The sequence below is a fragment of the Miniopterus natalensis genome, chromosome 5 (assembly GCF_054644295.1).
Source record: "Miniopterus natalensis isolate mMinNat1 chromosome 5, mMinNat1.hap1, whole genome shotgun sequence".
NCBI lineage: Eukaryota > Metazoa > Chordata > Mammalia > Chiroptera > Miniopteridae > Miniopterus > Miniopterus natalensis.
The window spans coordinates 56086348-56105791 of NC_142085.1; the positions used below are offsets into that span (position 1 = coordinate 56086348).

Below are 19444 nucleotides of genomic sequence, written 5' to 3' on the forward strand. Positions count from 1 at the left end.
ATGAGAATAAAAACGACCTTTCTTTCATGCTTTTGCCACGGAGTCCCCTTTGCCGGGCAGGATGTTGGAGCAGTGGCTCATAGCTCCTGTCCACGGGATCTCTTCATTTGTCACCAACCAGCGTTTCCCAGCACATGCTTTGAGCATCACTGACCAGCTTTGCTTTCTCCTGATTTGGGGGCTCAGCAGCTCAGCTGGTGTGTTGCTCAGCCCTGCAGACAGTGGGAGGCTTTGACAGAGAGAAGGGCCGCATTGCCCGAATGGACGAGAGTGCACACCTCTGACCTCCGCAGGGGAATCCTGCTTAATGCCCAGCGAGCCACTGCTAATGTTGGAATTTCAGTAAGCGGCAGGGGGGCGTGTGTGTGCGTGTGTGTGTGTGTGTGTGTGTGGCATGCATCTGAATAGCCAGCTGTGGCCTCCTCTAATCCTCCCACCGATCCTGGTGGGCAGGCAGCATCTGCCTCTTACCAAGGAGGAAGATGAGGCCTGGAGATGTCACCCAAATCAGAGCTAGTGAGTGGGGGGGACCAATATTCAACTCGGGTCTGCCAAACCCAGAGCCAGAGCTCTCCCCCCTTTTCAAGAGGGCAGCAAACAGGCTGCCATTCAGTTAAGATTTATTAACTGTTTGTGAAGAGGACAGGAAGAGACAGGAACATTCATTGAACGCCAGACTTGTGCACACCAGGAGCTGAGGAGGTGCCAAGGAGAATGGGACAGGGTGCCTGCCCTTGAGGCGCTTGCAGCCGGTGGGATAGAAACCCAGGAAGCAGGAGGTCTGGGTAGGGGACCGGAGTGCACGGGAAGAGCAGTAGCTCATGTTTGTTGTGCATAGGCTGTCTTCTAAGTGTTTTCCAGTAGTAGTTATTCAGATCCAATCCATATGACAATTATTATTGTCATTTCACTGATGAGGAAACAGACAGAAATTAAGTAACTTGCCCCAAATCAAGTTAGTAAGCAGAGCCAAGGTTCAAATCCAGCCTAACCTCGGACCTACATTTTCTTTAAACCACCAAAATAGGCTAATTGGTCCCTTTATTTTAATGCTTGATAAAATTCTTTTATCCACCTCAGTTGTCTTAGGGCAAAGTTCCTAGAGAAAAATCAAGCTTACCTACCAACTTCTCTTTAAGTGTTTAGACAGGGTTCAGTCTCTTTTTTCAACTGACAGTATTCAATTCTTGTTTTTACAACAAACCTAGAATAACAACCCACTCGTCCACAGGAGGCAATGTAGGTGTGGTCCAGAAAACTCGATGTGGTGTGTCCAGACCATCGTCCCTAAGTAGGTCCAGCGTATTTACACTCACACCTATGTAACTTATAGCCATAGTTTGCCTGGGAAGCACAGAGCAGGGGGGCTTGTTGGGTGCTGCAAGAAGGGATTCTCAGCCATCATAGTTTGAGGTTTCCTTTCCCATTGATGGCTTTGCCAGTAGGAGCAGAATATTTAAAATCAGTTTGCCATTTCTTCTTGAGTCTGCATCTACAAGTTCTGCTGTCTGAAAACTGATGGCCTCAGCCTTCTCAGAGTCGCCTCAATTGGAAATGCCCCTGATTTCTCCACCAGAGTAATTTCATCTGGTCGACAAAGCTATGAGTGATGGGAAGATGTGGGACAAAAAAAAGTGATGGCTTTCAGAAAGCCAGAGAACACTGGGAATTGTAATTTTAAACACATTCTAATATCACTCATTCAAATGACGTAAGAGGAAGAATGGGACAGTAAAAGATTTTACTGCCATTACTGGAGTGAGAAGTGACCAGATCAAGAATAGTGCCACTGGTCCATAAGTAGCATGGGGCCAAAAGAGCATAAAAGAGTGAAATATATGATGAATATTTGGATGCTGTATGTTCCTGAATAAAGAATTAGGTGAGGAGGGTCTTGTGTGTGGACCAGTCATTACTAAAAATATTAACCTGGCTTTAGCCAATTTTAGGAGATGCAGTGATGAAATTAGTCATAGCCCCTTGAGATTAGAGAATTCTTTTTCTAATGGGTCCCCCCAAGAAATTACAGCTTTTCTCTAAAGTCAGAGACTCTAGGCCTTGCCAACTACAGCAGGTGACAAGGCACGTGATTTAAGATGGGGAAGAGCCGCCTCTCCTCCACTAAATCACATTTTCCTCTTGCCCTCTGTAGTTCCGGTTACCTCGCAGCACAGTCTCAACCTGCCGTAATTCACTCACAGCCTCTGACCCTTCCTGGTTTTCTGTGCACACGTGGTGCTGTTTTTCTTCTATGCCTTCAGAGACCCAGCCCGTTCATATGGTTGTGGAAATTGGAAATGCATCTGTTAAATAAAGGATTACGTGGCTTTTGTGCCCTGACAGCGAACACTGTTTTGTGATGAGTTAAGGCCAAAGTGGAAAGTATTAAAAACCAAAAACAAACCTGGGCTGAGTTTGGTGGGTGAGGTGCAGGTGAGTGGTTTTTCCATCTGCTGTTGGTGACTCATTATATTATTTCTCACAGGAAAATCTGTCAGTAACTTCAATCAGGGTTCATTCTTTTCACCATACCACCACCCTCAAACTGTGTTACTTTTTTTTTTCATTTTAAATAGATTCAAAGCAGACTGTATCTTGAAATCAATAGTCCAGGTAGCTACAGTTGTCTTCGAAGAAGTAATCATATTTGCTAGTTCTTGTCAAATTTTAGTATTTTTTCCCCATTTTGAAGTTATTCTGTTTCTGGTTACTTGACTTTATGCATTCTTGTTTGTTGATATGATTACAAATTATTTTAATGGGCAGATATTTCCCCAGATGCAGAACTAATTAAGTTTAGTTGAAGATTTTAAAAGATTGTAAACTTCCTTTCATCTTCAACTTTTAAGACTCCGAATACCAGTTCTGCAGCTTCTGTAAGCTGGAAAAAATATCCCCCCCAAATAATAAGGAAAACAGTGTATAAACATTTCCCAAACTATTCTGTCCACAAAGAATTCCATTTATAAATGGAATACACCCTTCTCTGTCTTTGCCTTGGAGCTTGGGGATAACTGTTTGTATTTGCACATTTTCTGAATTTCTACAGTTTACACTTGTTTATGGTACGTTGGGGAGTTCAGAGTAACCATTTGCAAATGTTTGAAGATATTCAAAAGAAAATATCCCCCCTCCTCGATTTTCCAGGGAAATGACATATTCTCTTTAAGTAAAATAATCAATGGAAAAAATGTGTACCGTGAGTAACCCTTTCACCCTCACTTTTTCCATTCCTGAGGAGCAACAAGTCCATACAACTTCCCACTTTTGTGGCTCCCAGTTTTCTTATGTTCCTAAAACCAGAAAGAAAACATGAGGCTCTTTTCCCCGGCCCCAGTTCCTGGTGCCTCCCCCCCCCCCCCCCCCCCCCCAGCCTCAGCAGCAGGGCTTCTCTCCACTTTAGTTTTCTCCAGGAGAGCTGGAGGAGGCAGCTGTAGTTTTGGCTTTGTGGAGTTTAGAGTTTAATTATGAGTTTGGTCATGAAGCCACAATCCCTGTAAGGGCTGTTTCAAGAGGGGGCAGGGGACTTACCTCATTAGGAAAGCCAAAAGGGTGGAGGTGACATGTAGCGCTTGCCAGTGTAGTTTCTCTGGCTGAGAAGTTTGAGAGAGCAGTAGCCTTCCTGGGAAGTCAAGTTCATACATTTGAAGTATTACTATGGGTGCCTACTTTTAAAGCAAGAAACAGAAGAAAGAGCAAGGAGAGGAAAGATATACCAATGGGAGGTGCAAATCTTATGCCAGACTTGAGATTTTTAATATTCCAGTACTTGATCATTGGAAATGTGCATTGCTGACATACTCCTTGATGTTAAAGTTTTGGCTGCCTGTCAGGATGCTGACGGCTGTCCAGTTCTAGGTGTAGAGCCAGAGGGAAACCCAGGTCTGCAGCATGCACACCTGTGAGCCGTGAGGACCTGGGAGGGTGCTTGCTGTGATCATTTCAGACTCATAGAGGAAAGATTTCTAGAATCAACAGTGACAAGATCAGCCTTAGACACATCTCGTTCAATGCTGCTGGGTCTGTTTTAACCCTTATGATGAGGGGATTGAAGGAGGCTTTTAAAAGTGCAAGCATCTGGCTTTTGGATATTATCCCAATGCGATTATGATGGAGTAGGAAATGACATATGTGACCGGGTATTTATTTCTTTCAGAGGTAGCCATACCTCTCCATCTTCAGCAGGGCTGGGACTGAGGTAAGGCCGGAGAAGTGCTTAGTGCACAAACTTTAAAGAGGAACTCACTCCCAGGGTCGTGCAAGGACAGCTCTAATCCTGGCCCTGATTTCCAGACCTTCTGACCCATGTGGCCGCTCCCTGAGGCTAGTCTCCTGGCTCCGTGAACTAGTCTATGGATGGCCTTTAGCAGTTCCTTCTAGAATTACGTGGAAAGTTTTATGTGCCTGAGCACAGAGGCATTTTCTTGGGAGGAGAGGTCCATAGATTTTGGCTTCAAAAAAAGTATGCCTCACATCTCTGAAGGATTAGACGATATTACCACCAAGCAAATTGGAATTGGAATCTTTCTTGTTACTCCGTGGAAGCTGAATTAATTGTAAGTTTCCTTTAAAACTTAGAATTCATTTTTAGCAATTTTTGTTGTGGACCTAATATTGCAGAATCGCTGATGGAGTTACATAACGTAGCACTAGCCTCCATAAGATTGCTTTAGCGGCAAAATGCAAAAGGTGGTAGACCTTTCTTCATTACCATGTCCTGCAAGTGCCTGTGGTGAAAGAAGAAAAGGGAGGCAAGAAAGGAAACTTCAGCTTTCCAAGCCCATACTGTGTAGGGAGAGGTCCTTCAGCGGAATACCTTCCACTCTGCCACTGGGGCCAAGGGAGTGGAATGGCTAGAGTCCAACAAGCAGCTGGCCCAGTAACCACCAGGCATGGATGTGACCACGTCTGGGGGCGCTCCCCATCCCCCCCAGCTCCCTAGCAGGCTTTTTCACCTGGAGAGAGTGAGCTTGGAATGGGGGAAGCATTCGACTAGCTATTAACAAGCCATTGCCCAGAAGGGCTTTGGAAATAAGCTCCCTGTCTGTTTTCCAATGAATCACTCCCTTGCCGGCCCGAGCGGCTGCCTGGGCATCATGGTTCAATCACTTACACCTACCTTCGTGCAGACAAGCATTGCGGAGGGGCAGAGGTGTTTGAAGACCAAAATACACTACAGCATGGAACACTTACCTCATGTAGTGGAACACTTACCTCCACCCCCATCACTGCCTTTGCCAGACTCTCTTGTCAAAGAGATTGTGCCAGAGGGGCAGAGGCTGGGCATTCTGTTTTCCTTCCCCCGTCCCAGGGAGGCTATTTTGTATTCTTCGGTTGCCATTTTAAATGCATAACACTTATTGTGTGGGTACATGTTAAGGCAATGTACTCTGCACGTGTAAACTTTTTTTTAATGCCTCAAAAGCATCAAAGGAGTCCGTTTCAGAGAAACAAATAAATTAGCTTTGAAAGATAAACAGTGTACCAGTTGGCATCAAGGAGAAGGAATAAATGCCATCTCAGATGCCAGCTCCAAGTACTAACCACAGAGAGTTCTCCAGGTTTGTGAATTTCCACAGCCTCCTGCTTGAGAAAAAAGCAGGGCGGAACCAGGACTGAAAGCGTAAGGCCATCAACAAGGAGGGGAAACATACGCACACCAGTTACTTCAAGGGTCATTTAAAAGATTCTAGTGAAAATGGAGCAAAAGCAATAACAACAGAAACTTGGAATTAGTCTCTCCTGCTTTAAAATAGCTCCCGAGTGTACTAAACATTTTTATATTGGAAACCAGTCAAGTTGCCTCTGAGATCTCTTAACTCTGTGCTCCTAGGGCCGAGAGTTGTGGCCTTAAGCAACAACATGCTTGTGCAATTTTACCGTGTTGCCCAGATGCGAGGCTCAGGAGAGGGAGGAGGGAGGGAGAGAGCAGAGCTGCCCTTCCACGCAGCCGTGGCGTTGGGACTGTGACTAATCAAAGCTGTCCTGTGCTTCCCGGCCTCACCCCATCCAGATATTTGGCTGCCCCTGCTGGTTGTCTCATCATTTCCCCCTCTGAACCTCTGGTTTGTTGTCTTCCTTTGCTAGCAAGCTGTGATTTGTTTTGGGTAAAATGGGAAGAATAGGACTGATAGTACTTAAAGATCAGAAAGGAAAAACATACTTTATGGGCTCATTTGATATGAAACATGGACCTAACATCCAAAACCTGCAATGAAAAAGTGTCTCTCCCTCATTTGCATGGCTTGCTCCCCCAGACGTGTTTCTGGTATTGAAAATGAATGGTATTCCCATACAGCATGTGTCTCAATTTGTAATGATACCCTCCTTGCAGCTGGCTTAGTTCTCCAAGTGTCTCTAAAATGTTACTGTCTTAAATTTGAGCCAACCTACAATAACAAATTATCTAGCAGCAGAGTGGCTAAGCTGCATTTGGTGAGAGAAGGGGAAACCCTATATTTCATTCTTCAACTTTTGTTTTGGAAATTCAGACTGTAACGTGATCTTCTTCTAAAGAACTCTACACACGCACACTTTAAAAATTGTACAGATTGGGTGTTGTGGGAGCAAGAGTGATCAGGTTAAAGTTGCTCTGCAAAGTTCTGCATCCCATCAACAAGCCCTTTTGATATTTTAAACCCACATTTAGAGTAATTTCAAGATATTTGGAGCACATGTGGTTAAATGTAAAACTTTGTCATTATGATTTGTTAGATGCTTATACTTTAAATATTTATAAGCCATATTTAAGTACTTTATCCAAAAGCGTTCTCCCACTAGAATGCTCTAATTGAGTGGTATCTGAGCATCACTATATATAGAAGATGCAGGGTGAGGTCACTGTAGCACGCATACACGTTCTTCCTGCTTTTCTGGTTTTAATTTTAATGCCATTTTTAGTAGATTCAACTTATTTTTAATATATATGAAAAGTCAAAACAGGGGTGGTTGTCTGTAATTTAAAAAAAAAAATTCTCTAGTCCTCTGAAGGCAAAATGTTCAACTTGAATTGTATTGAATCCCACTTCTGTTTCTTACCCGAGGAGTAATTAGTAAAATTTTCCATTAGCAAGCTGGATCTGAATCTGTGTCCATGTGAACTTAAAGTGTCATATTGTTCCTCCCAAATGTCTTAGGGATAATTTATTGGTGGTTAGATTGAATTCTTTACTATTCACTTCAGCCATCTTTGAAAGGAAGACATAGGACCCTGTCTTTATCATAGATACCCTATTTGTGCACTTAATATGAAAGAGGGGAGAGGAAAAGAAAATTTTTTCCAAACTCAGAATCCATTTAAGCTTAGGAGGTTATAAATTTCAAACTGACCACAGGCCTCTGGGGCTCACACTCTTTTATGGCTGGCAAAATACAACTTTCTCGTAAGAGAGAGATGGCTTAAAAAGGCTCGTAAACTTGCTTGGACATCTAATAGCTCTTACCAAACAGAATTTTCATGAGTTAAGTGTAAATGAGTCAGAAACATATAGATTGAATGTCTTTTAAAATACACATGGGTTTAAAAATTAAAGCCAAAGTGCTTGGCAAAATAAGTTTTGGTTTTAGACAAACCCCAAATGTTTGAAAGAATAGTACAATTTGCCAAATCAAAAATACGCCCAGGTTCCTCTATTCTTTGCATCTAAATAGGATGGCATCATAAATATAGGATTTAATATTGATTTTCCTATCCACCAAGGTTTGAGCAACATGAGTCCCAAATGCTAATTAAAAAACTATGAACAAAATTTATTTTAAAAATTCCTACTTTGCAAATGAAGATGAGATGCCACCAGTTCAGGGTTCTAGTTCTGATTTTTACAGCACCCCTCACTGTCTGATCATCTGGTCAACCTGTCCTCTGTCTCGTGTGTGTGTGTGTGTGTGTGTGTGTGTGTGTGTGTGTGTAGCCTAGCACAGGAATAATAAGATTTTTAAAAATTCCTATATTTACAGTTCATAATTTACACTTAATTCACATATTACAGTCCACAAACCTTAATAAACTCCTTATCATATCCAAACACAGGGAGGCAGTCCCTTTCACTTATTTATGGTTCAGAGATAGTCTTCATTTATTTCCCTAAAGAATGAAACATTCATTTTTTTCCCTTTTTTTTAAAATCCTCACCCGAGGATATGCTTTTATTTATTTCTAGAGAGAAAAGAAGGGAGAGGGCGAGGGAGAAAAGGAAAGGGAGAGGGAGAGAGAGAGAAACATTGATCGGATGCCTTCTATATGTGCCCTGACCAGGGATCAAACCCACAACCTTTTGGCGAGTGGAATGATGCTCCAGCCAACCGAGCCACCTGGCCAGGGTGCAACGTACCCATTTTAACTAACAGTATGGAACACTGACTTCATGCAGGTTCCATAAAGCACGTGATTTGGAATTAGGTTCTAAAACTGCGGAGGAGCATGGACTGGCAGTCAGGAGTGGAGGAATAAGGGGTGCAATGGGATGTCAAGAGCCGTGGATGCAGAGAAGAGGGGGTCACGTAAGGGACGACTGTCCGCTTCACTTGGCTGGAGCAAAGGGAGACTGCAGAGGGAGGGGAGCAGGAGGCTGGAGGAGAGCGGGTAGGTAGAGGAGCCCGAGGCTGTGGGATCTGTGCTCTCTGCATTAGGCGGCGTCACCATGACCTCGCGCGGACTGACGGTGGCATCTGTGCTCGAGGACAGTCACTTTAGCAGCTGTTCGTAGACTGAAAGGAAGCAGGAGGAAGACTGCATCGCTAAAGCTGGTCGTTGCATTCTGGCGGCAGGCTCATTGCCAGCGGGTGATTCTAAACATTTCGGACCGTTATCCCCACGGGGGGGGGGGGGGGGCGCGGAGCTGCCCCATCTGTGTTTTAAGCATGTAAAGCCATTGTGGCAGTGCAGTGGGAGGAAGAACCCCCTTCCCTGTGGCCGAGGCTTCCTAGCACACGATGGAAGGAAACCTCACAACCCAAAAGTGTTCTACAGTCCAGTCAAGAGGGATGCTGGCTGGACCCCAATTTCCATGGAAGCGGGCTCCGCCCTGCTGACGGGCCAGCTGCTCTGAGCCCCAGGCCAGCAGGGGAGGCTGTGGCGTGGGCTGTGGTGTGGCCCACAGAGGCAAGTGGCAGCTCTCCTAGTCACCTAGAGGACTTCCTGATGATGAACACGGAGACTGGGCAGTAGCCACAGTGATGCCCAGAGCTCTGTCCTTGGGCTGAAGAGTAGCCATAAGGCTCGACTGGCTTGCTGTACCCCAGACTCCTTCAGAGGTTTTCACAGAATCGAATCCGATCCTCCCCAGGCCTGCAGGCACGTTTAAGGGAATTTGGTAACTTTTATCCTCCTTAACTTCCCAGGCGGTGGGCTTTCTGAAGCTGCAGCATGTGGCAGCACTGGGCTCCCAGTAGTGAAGGAAGGCAGCGGTGTGGTTTCATGGATAAGAACAGCTGCCTCGGAGCTGGGCGAGCTTGGGTTCAAATCCTGGCAGAGCCGCTTACTAGGCGAGGGAGGAAGTGACTCAGCTTCTCTCAGCTCTAGTCTCTAGGTCATGAGTAATAATAATAGTGCTGCAAGGGACAGGTAAGAAAACATGTAGAGTGTAGCACATCACAGGTGTCCTAGAAATGGCAGTTACTGCCCTGCCAGAAGAGCTACAGTGCCTGGGAGAAGAACACAGGACTGGAGTGAGACCTGCTGGGATTTGAAAAACAGCTGTGAGTGCTTGGACAAGTTTTATAACCAATTTGCGCTTACATTTTCTCATTAATCATGGTAACAAGCTAATATTTATTGAGTACTTCCTATATGTTTCAAATGTTGCGTCCCCACAACAACCCTATGGTGATACCATTATTAAACCCATTTTACAGATGAAGAAACTGAGGCACATTCTTTGTCTCCTGCTGTTGTCATTGGCTAGTGCTGGGATTTGACTGGCAGCCTGACTCCTGAATCTCCATGCAAAAACCACTGAGGATGTCTTATATACAAACAAACAAAAGAGAATAGCCCCTACTTCGTAGTTATCAGACTCCAATGTAAATAACAGAAGTTTAAATGTACAGGAGGTGCCTGGCACATAGTAGGTGCTTATTAAGAAATGTCACGGTGGCCCCTGCAGCCCAGAACATCTTCCCTCGGATGTGTGATGGTAGGTAACAAAACACTTCATGTTGTCAACCTTGGAGGTTACAGAAACCATTCCAGAAATTCTTATAAGCTTTCTGGTTCCACTTTTACGAGTGGACACTGGGACAGAGCAAATGCTCAAGGTCACAGAGCAGTGCAGCTAGGATTAGAACCTGAGTCCTCATCTGCCTTTCCTCTCAGTGGGACACAGGATACGACCAAAGCTGCTTGAGTTACACACCCTGTGCCAAGCACCAGAGTCATATTTTTGCCACCCATGGCATCGCCTCCTCACATCGGGCAGCTGATTTCAGAGAGGAAATAGGTTGTACCTGAGCATCTGGGGTTGAAGGGTTGCAGAGAAGCAACTGTTAACCACACTCTCCGTCTCTTGGGCTGTTTGGGGGTGTGGGGGTGTGGGGGTGTGGAGTGGGGAATCATTATGCTTGCTCTTTTTATAGTGAAGTTTTTGTGAATATGAAGCCGCTCCCTCCCTGCTAATGAGCTGGTTGCAAAGAATAAATAATATGTCAGAAAAGCCACTCAGACCTCACCTGAAATCTTAAAATCTGTTATTGATCCATAGCCCATAGCTACTTGTAACATAAAGCTGCCTTTTCTCTGTGTTCTTTCTTTTTCTTTTTTTAAACTTAGAATGCCTATGCTCAGATAATATACAGAGATAAATAACAAATTCAGTCTTAACACAATGAACTTCTACTTTTTTTGTCCAAGGCAGAATTTTTGGAAAGCACATGAACCAGCATCAGCTAGTTTGTGTATTGATGGGACTTGAATGAAAACACTTTTTTTTTTCTTATTAAATAGCTTCTCAGAGTTCTTTTTCTCAAAGCAAGGAAGTTGGACTGTGAATGTCTCTAATACCCCCTGCAGCTCTGATGTTCTGACTGGACTTGTCAGGGTGAAGGGGGGGAGAGGAAACCTGGACTAGGGACAGCACCCCCTGGAGGAGAGGAGCATGGACTTTGGGAGCTAGACTCCAATCCAGCTTTGCCCCTTTTTAGCAGTGACCTTGAGCAAGTAATTTGCTTAACCTTCCTGGGCAAGTTTCCTCATCTGTAAAATGGGGATAATAATACTTCAGTAACGTTGTTTCAATGAAAAAGGTGTATAAGTGAAATAAGACATACTTGTTTTCAAGTGAAGTAAGTATGTAAAAGTGCCTAGCACAGTATTTGACATAAAATAGGTGTGCAGTACAATTCGACTCCTTTCTTTGAAAACATTGCAGCGCTCAGATCATCACAGGAAGAGCTTGCTCCTGAAAGCCAAGGGCATAGGGCTCTTGGATCTTCAGGATTCCGTGTAGAACATTCACTGCGTCATAGAATTCTTCTTTATTTTATTTTTCTCTTGTAAATGGATGTAGCCACCTGCTCCAGTGCCTTTGTGAAAATGTACACTATTAGTCATAAATCCCTCTGTGCTTTTAGAAAAGGGCCAGAGACAGGGTAATTGGGTTTCCTTAAACTCCCAGGTTCCAGAAAGGATTTGAGGTAGTTAAAGAGGATCAATTGATCGATTGTCTAGGGTGAGTGCACAGAGGGGGCTCCGAGGTTCAAGATTCTTTGTCCCCCAGCAACTTTTAGAGGTCGGCAAGAAATAGCAGTGATGATTTGTGAGAATGAACAGACCTCTCTGCCCATTTAACTCATATAACTAGCTAAGCAAAAAAAACGAAAATTTTAATTTATAAAACAAAGAATTAAAGATGGAGTTATCCCAGTAGGGGGTTTTGTATGACTGTGATTTTTATTGATTAAAGAGTAAAATAAGGGATATTGCTAAAAAAGAAGATTATGCTTAAAAAAGCAAGGCAAGATTTAATTTTTAAAAAATATACATGAACCTTAGCTTGTCAGAGCTATGATGCGAGCAGCACAGGAGTGATGAAGTTGTGATTCAGCTCAGAGGCCAGCACTGAACTAAGCTGAAGCTGACCCTGGGCCCCCACACCCCTTCCTCACCATGGGTTATTTCCCATGACAATCGCACCAGTAGGAAAAGGGATTTTTTAATGACTCTCATCAATTACCGAACTCTAAGAAAAGAGATGCCACTCACTTCATTAATGAAAATGCTTTCCATTTGGGTAAAAGCCATTTCAAAATGCTTCAGGAAGCAATGGTTGATGGAGAGAACCATTTTTTGGCAAAACCTCCCCAAGCCATAGCTCTTTCTGGGGTGGGCTTGGTTGGGAGACCACTATCTGGCACCACACTCGGCTTTATCAGCTGGTGCAGGTGTCTCTGTTCATTGAACGGGCTCTGCCCTTGTGAGTGTCCCAGAATAGCTGCAGCTACCTGAGAGCAGCCCAGTCCTCAGGGACTCGTTATTGTCCCAGATAAACAGCGTGGCCGAAGCCAGCAGTTAATGGCTGTATTTAACTGTGATAAGTGATGGGTCAACGTGCCTGAGTGAGTGGCGTCACTGGTAGGGCTTGGGTAATTGGGCAAAGGCAGGCTGGCTCAGCAACAGGCATTTCTTGCACATCACAGAGTTGGTGCCACAGGGTTTTGGACTCCTAAATTTGACATACACAGGGAACTTGCCTTCTAAACAGGTAAGTCAGGACAGACCTACCCGATTTTGATTATGCTAATTACAAAGGTATTTGAGGAAGGAAAGGTGATTAAAGTCTGGAAAATGGATTAGATTAATCGATGCAGGCTTCCTGGGAGAGGTGGACTCCAGCACCATAGAGGAACGTGCTTGGAAATGTTGGGATAGAGAATAAAATAGGCATTTTTCTCTGGACACACACTTATTTTGGTGAGTGGTTGCTTGGAAATTATGAAATTTCCTTTTAAATGCAATCAGCATTAAGTCTTAGAATGTAAAGGCCAAAGAAGAAAAGGAAAGAATGCCCGTATTTTGACAGTATCGATTGAAAGAATGTATTAGCACTTAGGCACAATTGTGTTCTTGATAATTCTCTGAAAATTCTTATGTGACAAAGGAGAATGAATAAGTCCATCACATTCTCAGCAGTGCTTTCCTGCTGAAGAGGACGTGCCAGTGGGCAGGGGCTCTCATGTGTTTGATGCGCAGCTAGGAGTCCGTGATGACGCTTCATTCCTCTGGCCCAGAGGGTCAGGTGGCCTGGAGTTCTGGAGGCACCTGGCCATGCGTGCCTGGTGGGGACGGTGCAGTGCCAAGCTGGTCTTCACACACACTACAGACGAGGTATATGGGATGGTTGGTGTGTGAGTGATGTTCCAGGTAACAGGGCCCTAGGTTGTCCAGCCTTCAGACAAACCCCCAGTACAGAGGAAAACCCAGATGTAAGGCACAAATATAGCCACTTCACAGAACCCCTTGCATTGAGGGACACTCCAGAAATCTCTACCAGAGGTGAGTGTCTGTGTGTGTGTGTGTGCACACACGTGCTAGTGAGTGTGGGTGTGGTCAATAGAGACTCTTTCTGAAACTTTGGGCTTTGGGGTCCAGAAATTAATAGTCTTCCTTACACACTGATAACAGATTGGTACTGGCTTTGGTACAAACATCCTGCAATCACAGAATATGAGAGATAGAAGGTATGATAGAAAATCTCACCGAGGCCCCCATCTCACAGAGAAGGAATCAAGGCTTAGGGATAGTAAGTCATTGTCTAAGGTCACACGGCTAGTTAGAGGTCACTCCAGACTGTAACTTGAGTCTCTGTCTCACTTATTGTATTATTTTCCCCTTTGCTCAGATCAAGAGCTTTAGACAGAGAGGAAGGATTTTCCATAAGATCCTCTTGCTTGGCGAGGGCAAAGTTGGATCCAGCTCAAGCTCTGGAACTTCCTGCCATGGTCACTTTTATAAAAAATATGTTTTTATTGATTCTTAGAGAGGGATAGACAGACAGAAACATAGATGAGAGAGAACATCATCAATCAGCTGCCGCCCGCAGCCCAGGCACGTGCCCTGGCCGGGAATCGAACCGTGACCTCTTGGTTCCTGGGCCAACGCTCAATCACTGAGCCGTACCGGCCGGGCATGACCGCTTTGTAAAGCTCCAAGCTTGCTTCCTCCTCACTCTTGGGTTGCCTACCATTAACCATCAGGAAGGGGAAGCCCAGGCCTGGCTCCTCGTTTCCATTGATTCCATAGTCTATTCCTGCGTCACTGACCAGCAGGCTGCTCGGACCGAGCCAGAAGAACAAGTGAGGATGACTTCGGTACCAACCCCTCCTCCAAGGTTTCAGCAGAAAGGGACTTGTACTGCCACCATCTGGCCTTCGTGTGTCCCAGACGCGGCAAATACGTGGTGAGAGGGAAGGAAGCGGTTCAGATGGTCTGCTTTGCCATTCTCTTGGAATAAGCTCCGTGTGAGGAGGCTTTCCGAGCGGCAGGGGTGGGGCTGCAAAAAATAGAGTGTGGCGCAGCTGCGCCCTTTAGAACTTTGGGGAAAACACATATTATTTACCAGACAATAATAGATAGCAGAGAATAATAATGATTATTATAGTGTTCGGGAAGCAAATGCTGTAGTTAAAGTTCCAGAATGGCTCTCATTAGAATCCCATCTTCCCAGCCTCTTACGAAAGCCTTGAGGTTTTCTCCAAGTAGGCTGATGCTGTCCATGTCTGGCCCTTGTCCAAAGGTGATTTGAAGACAAAGAAACTTATTTGAGAAGTAATCCTCTCTTGGGGGGGCTCACGATCACATTAAAGAGAGAAAGCTAGAGGAAGCAGTTGCAGCCTTCTCAAGTAATTCAAGATGGTGCTGCTTCCCAGGCCCTGGAAGGAAGTGGCGAACATTTGTTTTCCCTTTTCCTTTTTAAGGAAAGGATTCAGAGGCTCCCCCTGACTCCAAGATTTGATCACTCTTGGTCCCAAGCCCAGAGGTGGGGACAGTTTCCCTTCTTCCACAGAAAGTTTCAGGCTGTGCTCCCTAAATGAAAGAGAGATGTCCCCGGAAGAAGCTACACTTGTGCATTTGGCTCTGTCATTCCGGAGGCTCCTTCCCAATCCTTTGTGGTTTCTTGCTTGATGGTGGCTCTTAGTGTGTCCCTTCTTGATGTTGTCTCATTCTCCAAGACAGATGGACGGAAGGAGGGAAGGGAAGGGAAGGGAAGGGAAGGGAAGGGAAGGGAAGGGAAGGGAAGGGAAGGGAAGGGAAGGGAAGGGAAGGGAAGGGAAGGGAAGGGAAGGGAAGGGAAGGGAAGGGAAGGGAAGGGAAGGGAAGGGAAGGGAAGGGAAGGGAAGGGAGGAAGGGAGGAAGGGAGGAAGGGAGGAAGGGAGGAAGGGAGGAAGGGAGGAAGGGAGGAAGGGAGGAAGGAAGGAAGGAAGGAAGGAAGGAAGGAAGGAAGGAAGGAAGGAAGGAAGGAAAAGGAAGGAAGGGAAAGGAGAAAGAAAGAAAAGAAGAAAAGAGAAAGAAAGAAAGAAAGAAGAAAGAAAGAAAGAAAGAAAGAAAGAAAGAAAGAAAGAAAGAAAGAAAGAAAGAAAGAAAGAAAGAAAAGAAAGAAAGAAAGAAAGAAAGAAAGAAAGAAAGAGAAAGAAAGAAGAAAGAAAGAAAGAAAGAAAGAAAGAAAGAAAGAAAGAAAGAAAGAAAGAAAGAAAGAGAAGTCAAAGTGAGCTCTTTATTCAGAAATAAACATTCACATTTCCAAATCTGACCATGCCAAATAGAAAGGTTTCCATGGCCTTGTAATTCCACCCCCATTGCATATTTGTGGTGCTTTGCATTTTCACTTTGGTTACTTAATATACATATTAAATGCACACAGATCTGGTGATTTAATGTGATTTGGGGAACTCAGGCATTTCCCGTCATGCACGGTCAGGCTTTCAAACCTTGTTTTTGGTTGACCATTGTTGTTACCATTGACGCCAGGCTTTGGACAGCAGGGCTCAAAGCACTGGCTTGTACTTGGTCCTCCCAGCGAGCACTTGGACCTCCTCACACTTGTGCTAACATGCTGCAGACACCCTGAGCTAGTTCCCAGGGCTCTCTGTGGCCTCCACCTCTTCATCTGTAAAATGAGGAACTTGTAGTATATTATCTCTGGGGTCCCTTCAGGTTCTACATTCTATCACCTCTCTGATATTATTTGTTCGTTGCTCTAGGAATAATCTCAGCAGTTGTAAAAATGTTTACGAGTCCTCTGTCACCACCTCACGTTAGCCAAATTTTACCCAGGCACATTTCTGACATCCCCACTCACTGGCAGGAAAAAAAGGGGTACTGTTTTGGGGCATGGAGGGAGACTGTCTGACCCTCATTCATTTGACAAATGTGTGTTGAGCTGAACTGGGGGCTGGGTATAGAGACGTGAACAAAGCAGATATAACCCCAAGCCTTGGGGACTTCATAGTGGAGTTGAGACTTCTAAGTGGCTGCTTATTGGGAGTGACTGGGTGTCTTTAGGAGTTATATTTTAAACTAAGGGACTGGAAGCAAATGAAATAAACCAGGGGGACGGTGAGGCAGAGCCTAATGTATGTGGTGAAAGTTGGGGTGGGCATTCCCCAGAAATGGACTTTCCTAGTGAGCAATGCTGTTCAGACGCCCTGCCCCGGGATTCCAGGGGTTGGTTTATAGCCTTCCAGTCTCGAGCTACTGTTTGGTTTGGATGTGAAGAGACATGAATGGCTCACTTTTGTCAGGCAAGACCCACAGAGGGGGCATTTCTTCCAGCTCTGCTGCCTCCGTAAGAAACTCCAGGAGGAGTCTGTCTCCACAGTAATGCTTCATGTGCTAAGAAGTGAACCTCTTGGCTTTCCTCCTTTGGAACAAACACCAGGGCTGTTGCACGGAGTACAGGGGTGAGGTCTGGAGCTCCAGGGTCCCGTGGTGGCCTTGCCTGCCTTTGAGGTGACCTTAGCAACTCAAAAGACCTCCTGCCAGATGGTAGAGTAACAGGGAGGGTGAAAGTTGCTGGGTCGGGTCACAAAGGATGCTGTCGTGGTCCTGGGGCAAGGGCGTGGTGCACCACGCTCACTGCGGGATTCCAAAAGGTGACTCAGGTTTCATTTCCCCACACAAAGCGGGCAGGGCTGGGCCTGAGCAGAAAGGTGAATGGAAGTCATGTCGAAATCTCACAGTGCTGCCTTCAGCCTGGGGACTCCGTTTAGGCCTGGCCTGAGGCTGGGGAGGCTGCTTCTCTCACCCGTGCCTGGGTTCTCCCAGCTGGGGGGGGGGGGGGGCGCTTTGGTGCAGTGGATCCTGATGGCCCTTCTCCCCTTTCCTAGGAACACTCGCTCACAGGGTACCTTGCATGGAGAGAGGGCGCCGAGCAAGCCACGTCACTACATCCAATGACACCAGCTGGTCAGCTCACCACCCCCTCTGGCTGAAACTCAAGCAAATAAAGCCGCTTCCCGTCATTAAGCATCTCAGAGGAAGCAGCCCTCCCTCGGTGGCCTGCAGCCCGGAGAAGCCGGCACGTCTAGGACCCAGCCAGCGGGCTCAGCCTTCCTGCGGCCACCATCCCTGCTTCTCCCCAGAGGAACTTAGGGATTTCGCCCTTGGTTTTAAAACAACAAAACACCAACAAACCACAAGGACCAATGTAGGTATTCTCCCCGCTCCATTCTCCAGGCTCAGAGGGTGAGGCTGGAAGATGATACGGAATTGAAAACAAAAAAAATCTTTTTTTATACTTTTAAAAAAAACTGCTGTGGTTTTGCTGCTACACTAAGAATTGTGATTTGCATTGTACGGTTTCGGACCTACGCTGTTCCCGTTTTGACGGCGGAGAGGGATCGCGCTGGAGCCCCCACGCTTCAGGCTCATCTCTGTCCTGCCCAGGATGCACTTTTAAATGAAGAGTTAGAATATTTTATTGGCTGATATACTTTTCTTGTTATTTTTACAAAGGCCGCCTTTACCCTTTTTAATGCCATATTTTCAGTGTTACACTTTTATGGCTTTTAATTTTCGATTTGACAGATGTAAGAAGCAGCATGAATAGTTTATACTGTGGTTTTTCAGAGACCGAATGCCAAGAGGACTCGGTAAATGTTTATTCTTCTCAGCTTTCTCTTTAAATTCCCCTAAATAGCGCCCCATCTGGGAACAGAGCAAGAGTGTTGAACTGAAGACCAAAATGCCCTCAAGGTGTAAAATAATCCGAGGGGGAATATTTGCTGGGCGTCACGAAAGACGTGGATGAAATTTCAGCCCTGATGGTTTTCGGTGATGCAGGAAGCGAGTGGAGCAGCCTCTGCGCAGAGCCCTTTCATGACAGTCCGAATGGTATGGACAAACCAATGAAAATGAGGGAAAGTGAGAAAGATCGCCCGTGATTCTGTTTCACTGTTTGCTTTCTCCTGTCATGGTGAAGAGAAATGTGCAATTCGATCCTCAGTCAGTGGGTGGAGGATAACAGGGTAGATTTTCTTGTGTGCACTTGTACAGTTGTAGCTGCGAGTCCAGGAGTCCTCTAGAGCATGTGTACTGGCACTGAGTTGGTGAGACAGTCGTGGAGTATCCCGTTCTGATGAGTACAGAAAAAAAAAAAGAGAAAAAATACGAAAAAAAAAAATCCAAAAAAAGAAGAAAACTAAAAAAAAAAAAAAAAAATCAAATCACCTTGTGATTCAGTGTATCTGTTTACTAACTCAAATAAAGCAATTGTTCCCTCTGGAGGGGTCCAGGTGTCCCCCCTACGAGGCCGCCGAGCCGGCCGCAGGAGGGGCGACGGGCAGGCGGTGGCGAGGCCGAGCCAGGGTCACACCGGCCTCTGAGCGCCCCAGCCCGTGGATGCGGTGTACATACTGTATTTCTATAGTCTCCTTTGTACAGAGTCACTTCACAAGTCAAGCTACTGTTTTACAGGTGCTCCTTATTTATTAGAGCTGTGAGAGCTTGGGGGACACACCTGGCGAGCGAGCTCGCTTTTTAAAAATGAAATTGGGGACAGGGGGAGGGAGGTGGGCGGGAGGGGAAGCTCGCAAGCCCGGGAAGAGATTTATAAAGTGAACAAAAGGAAAACTTCCAGCAACAAATTCAACAAGCCAATCCCAACATCAACCCCACCCATGCAGGAGGCAGCAGCCCTTCCTCTGGGTGCTCATTTCCCTGCTGGGCTCCCAACATTCTCCTCTCTCCCTGACCGGTGTCAGATTCATCAAACAAAAATAAATCTCTAAGAAAAAAATGCACTTCCATGTGCTTATTTTGCTTTTCTCATTATTATGACTATTGTTGTTATTTTCCTTGTTACTGAAAGTGTTCATTTCTTTCCTCCAGGGAAACATTTTTAAAAATAAATCTAGTAAGTTTGAAAAGATGTTGAGATATAGGGGTGATGCTGGCCCTTCACCTCCTGCGGCATGTCACACTTTGCTGCGGAGAAGAGCCACCAGCCTGTTGGAG

At 45.5% G+C, this 19444-nt stretch overlaps 1 protein-coding gene across 1 annotated transcript in view; it reads left to right on the forward strand.

Moving 5' to 3' along the window:
• The window catches only part of SOBP (sine oculis binding protein homolog), a 153185-nt gene extending 133950 nt beyond the window's left edge, over positions 1-19235 (forward strand). Inside the window, exon 7 of the mRNA XM_087817540.1 lies at positions 17317-19235. The gene's annotated coding sequence lies outside the window, so the exon portion shown is untranslated. The remainder of the gene's footprint in view (positions 1-17316) is intronic.
• Positions 19236-19444: the final 209 nt, after the last annotated feature.